The following is a 5,803-nucleotide window of genomic DNA, read 5'->3' on the forward strand; positions in this document are numbered from 1 at the left end:
ATATATATTTTTATTCAAAAATTTTAAACGCCAAACATTATATACTTCATAAATTTTGTGTATTTTATAGTTTGTTAATTCAATTGTTAAAATATCCAAAAATCAAATTTGGTTTTTAAATACGTAAAAAAATATATTGCTCTTTAATATTAGTTATAATTTTTAATAACAAAATAGAATTTGATTTATTATTAAATTGATCTATAAAAATGTATTTTAATGGCAAAATAGCTAAAATAACTTAACAGTAAAACGTAATTATATAACTTTTTACACCTATAGTAAAGTAAAAATTACATAGACTAAATTAGTTATTGAATTATTTTTATTGGAACGTGAAATACCATATTAATAAAAGATATTCGAGGTGGTGAATATTCCACTGAAGTTTTTTAGAAAGGAAACTAAAAAGTTATTTAAGTAAATTAAGTTAGAAAAGGAGATAAAAGCGAGTGCAATAGCAAATAGCGAGAGTTTAAACAGAAATAGCATATTTGCATTTCCCTGCTGGCAGCCCTATTCCATAAAAATAATTCTTCTTGCACCTTCATAATTTTCATCCGGCACTCCTATTTTTTTTTTCAGATTATAAAATCTAAAAATTAAAAATGACTTTTCAATTACATAATCTAAAAGATTTTTTTCCTTAAACAAACTTCCAAACTAATAATCAGTAAACAAAAATGACTTTTGAATTGTGTTATCCGAAACTTATTTAAGAAAAAATAGATTTCAAAATTTAAAAGTTATTTTAAACTTCTGTATTATGCAATTTGAAAATGACAAAATGGGATAATAATTACGGAGGTGTAAGAAGAAAGTATCCAAAATTATGGACTTTAGGTTGGCCCACTTTTAATTGTATCTATTTGGGGGACAATTACATTTTAATGATTTTATCAATAAAATATGTTAAAAGAAAAAAAAAAGATAAGAGTGTTTTATGAACATTACATTAAAATTCAATATTTCCAGACAAAATCTTTTTACTTGTCCTCCTACTTACTAGATAAAAAGTTTTTGAATACTTTTGAAAATTTTAAGAGAATAAAATATATAATAATTTTAATTTATTCATTTTTTAAATCATTAAGAATCGTTTGCAGAAAAAGTAAAGTAATACTCTACATAGATTGAGGTAAGAGTAGGTATAATGAGTTTACATATTTTTAATGGAGAATTCGTTCTGATATAATTTCCCTTATACCATGAGTTATTATTTTGAGAATAATTTTAAATCTTCTAGTTTAAAATGAAAATATATATATATATATATATATATATATATATATATATATATATATATATATATATATATATATNAAAAAAAAAAAAAAACTAACAAGCTATTTATTTAAATAAATTATATGTTTTATCTTAAAATTTTATTTTTTTAATATTCTTTCAGTTTTATAAATTAGTTTTTCTTTTAATATAGCGATGTTTTTATTTTGTAAAATAAAATGTCACTTATATTATATTCTTTTTACAATACTACACAGAGATCATTATTTTACAAGAGTTTCAATGACTAATATTTCATTTTTAACCTTAAAATTTAAAATGAGTTTTCAACACCCCTCAATATGTTACTTATTAAATAACACTACAAATTAAAATTTAGAGTTAAAATGATTTTCTAAATTAGGTTTACATTTGAGTTATATATATATATATATATATATATATATATATATATATATATATATATATATATATATATATATATATATATATATATATATATTTTCTAGCAATTATTTGATAACTAAAATAAAAGAAAAGTACATAAATAAAAGTAATTATCTTAAACTATCCACATAGTGTTAGATGCTCTCATTCATTCCACACTTTGTAATAGTTATTATGCATAACTACTTTTATTAATTTATCTTTAACCTTTGTCTTGATTAAGATTTTCTTTTTGATATTTTTGATGTTTCAATACAATCAATTTTTCAATAAGTAAGTTGGATAGTTGTAGTACAACTTATTTATAAGGATTTAGTAGAATACACAATGTTTAGAACATGTTTGATTTGAATAAAATAATGTTTAAGTTGTGTAAAAATGGAGTGTAACAAATTTCAAATAGAAAAGTTAATTTCAATTTGATAAAGACATCTTAAGATTATATTTTACCATTTATTCCTCTCTTATATTAATCCAGTTTTAATTCATCTATATACAATTATTCATGTCCAAAGAGTACTCTTAAATGTGATTATAAATTTGTTCTTAACATCTAAAGCCTAAAATTATCGAAGTCCAATACGATTCCTCAATGACTCTTTGAATACATAACTTAATTTAAGTTCATGACTTTATAACCAACTAGAGTTTTAGATCTATTCCTAGCATTTAAAAGTAGGAGGAGAATCTCAATCCCAAGTTAGTGAAATAAGATGAGTGATCAGTTCATCCAACAAGAAGCATAAACTAATTCACAAACATGTATGTAAAAACATACTTAGATAAATTAAACAATACTAGTAAAAAAGAGTTCAAAGGGTTACATCAAACCTCAACGCAAAAGAGTTTAGCTCCACATAATAGTTGTAAACAATACATAATTTGGAGTAACCATAACTCTCTTATACTCTCTAAAGTTATACAATAAGTATTGAGAATGAGTTATACAAAGTTCTTAGACTAGCCTAAAATTCGCTCTCTAAGAGTCTCTTTAAGAAGTTATGTGTAAAGCTATCTTAAAATAAAAGTGCAACTATGTTTTTATAAATTGTCCAAGATGGTGCTCAACTACATACTTATTGCTCAATAGTAGAGGTTTCTCTTTCATGTGGATTTGCTTTGCATCCCAACCTTATGCTCTGATGCTCAAATCCTGAGGTAACTTCTTTGGAAATGAGTCTCCATGGCTCAACTACAGCTCTAGTGCTTGAAGTTTCTTCTTTATGAGAGTTTTCTCTCTATGGCTTAGTATCATTTCTACAACTCAACCATGTCGACTCAATTCAACCTAGTTTTGTAGTAATTATAGTAAAATCTTATGGTTTTCCCATAATTTCTCTTTTGGTGCTCTATTATGAAAAACTAAACTAGATTGGGGTGAATAAACAAAACTATCAACAATTAAAGCTAGATAAATGTCAAAAATCATCTTAATTTTCACTTAATTTATGCATTTATCAGATATTCAATCAATTCTTTCTCTATACCTCTTTGTCTCAATTAGGTTTTTCTCGATATCCTAATAATATATCCTTTATATCTTTGTCCTTAATCTTCCTTGTCTCAATGCATTTTATTTTACCCTCGTATACTAATTTGCTTATTTATTTCTTTGTCTTGATTTGCTTCTCAATGCCTCCAAATGAATAATGTTTCATGCCTTTCATGAATAAGTATTCTCTTGATTCTTGATTCAACTCTTCAACTTCAAGAACTTTCACATTCCTTGCCTTACATGTTTTCACATTGATTGTTAGAAACATCACTTATCTTTTCATAATCTTTGCATATAATGTGCTAGCCACTCTTTCTTAAGTATAACCGTCATAGTATTACCTAAGAAACAATAAAAAATTATTTCCCTTCATGGGATGATTCCTATGCACATTTCAATTATATCATCTTTCAAATATCTTTTTATAATCTTCCTTATCCTCCATTTTATTCTTTATGTGTCAAATCTTTACACTCCTACTTCCTCACTCTCTAATCTCCCCAACACTCGTCTTCTTTAACAAACTCAAACCCTAGTACTTCTACCTCCCACATTACTTCAATGGCCTCTTCCTCCCAAAGCACCTTTTTTACCCACTCTCTTCAATCGACATAGAGGAAGAATCTAAGAAAATTCTTAAAGCTCATGTATTGATACCTTACATTGTGGGTGACATTGCTTATGTCTTTGAAGGTCCTTTTAATACCTCTAATTCCATGGAAACATTCCCCACTTTCCATGCTCCAACTCCACCAAACTTATCAATCAACATGGCAAGATACACATGATTTTTTCTCAAAATGCAAGAAAAATCTATTGATCAAGCTTATCTTCTGATAACGGTTGAAAAACCGTTATTTTTATACTTAATTTTGATATCAAATGCACCCTTGTTGACTTAGAAACTTGTTTTGACTCATGATTTTTCTTTAGTTTTGTGAATAAGAGAGTTGAGGACATGTTTTATGAGTTTATCAATAAATTCCCTTGATTTTGTAAGTTTTTGGAATGATTTGAAAGAAGGGTTGAAGTATCAAGGGGTTGCAGTGCAGAAAAGTCAAATAGAATGCAGAAAAGTCAACCAGTCAACCAATTGACCATAATGTGACCAGAGCGTTGAGCGGCAGTTTTGGGGGCTAAGCGCCATTTTTTAGCGCTGAGCGTTGGGGACGCGGGCTTGGACCTGTTTTCTGCGATTTTTATGATCTGTTTGGGCTTGGACTTATTTTCTGTTATTTTTATGCCCTATTTAAAGGCCAGAACGTCTTAGGGTTTGTATCTTTTGATGGCTTAGACACAGAAACACACTTTTAACCCCTTTGAGAGTAGATTTGGAGATGGTGACAACTCTCCTTTTCTCCTTTTTTAGGGTTTCTATCTTTTTCATTCCATTATTCACCTAATTTCTCCATGACGATGGAGAACTAACCTTATTTGTTACTAGGGAAAGATGTAACCTTTAATCTCTCTTATATTGAAATTCGTATTTTATTCATATGCTTGTATTATCAATTGTTTGGGTTTCTTATCTAAGATTAATGCTCATATCGTTTAACTCATTCGGTGTGAAGATATTTGATTTTGTCGATACGGAGACGTACGGGGAAGTCTCAAACTGATTAGAATTCTCTTGATTAAGAAATACTGCCTAGGGATAGGAGTAGGACGATCAATTGTTTTTGCTTCTATAATTCAATACATTGCTAATTACTTAGGGAGACTGGAGATAGTAAACTAGTAATTAGTGCTCTTTTCGCCGAGAGATCGGGTTTAGAGTAGACTAGAAAGTTTGCATGGCAATTGATAATAAAGCAAATTTAATAAGAATAGTAGATATATGAGGGTGATTAGGTGAAATCTAAACCTAAACAACAAATTCATCTCATATTATCAACATCATCCATCCACTTTTGTGTTTAACCTCAATTGATCAAATTGCATTCATGTTTATTTTTCAGCACTTTATATTCAAAAATCCCAAAATATTGTTTTTATAGTCTTGATTTGTTAAGCACAAGCACAACAGTTTAGTGCTATGAGTCTCTTGGGAAAACGATACTTGGACTTACCATTTATTAATACTTGATATGATCTGGTACACTTGCTAGAGTGTTAAAATCTTCCCCAAAAATTCAACTATCTAAAATGGTTACATAAAGTTAACGCAACTTATAGGACTTGTTTGGGAGAAGATTGATATTTCTAGCTTGATCGAATAATCATCTTAACTTCATTATGCTCAACGTTGCTGTCCATCTTTGGAATAAGGAACTCAATGCTTTCAAGTTGTCTTATAAACATTATGTCCCTATCTTATTTGTTGTTGTTGTCATCACAAGCCCTAATCCTCTTGGCCAAACTTATCACATTGTTTCTTTTTTCTATAATATTGTCCTTGAATCTAAAATTCAATTATTAGAATCTTCATAAAATAGTGAAAAATCTTCTTTAAAATTTTAGAGATTTTATCTCATGTATTTTAGAACCTTTATCACGTTTAAGTTAATAAAATCTTTATATCTAAAATTCTAGATGAGGAAAGAAGTACTTGATAAAAAATCAGTTTCTTAGGATATTGTTGACAAATTGGCAAGTGTACCAAATCGTACAAGTAAT

Source organism: Vigna radiata, chromosome 1 (assembly GCF_000741045.1).
Source record: "Vigna radiata var. radiata cultivar VC1973A chromosome 1, Vradiata_ver6, whole genome shotgun sequence".
Lineage (NCBI taxonomy): Eukaryota > Viridiplantae > Streptophyta > Magnoliopsida > Fabales > Fabaceae > Vigna > Vigna radiata.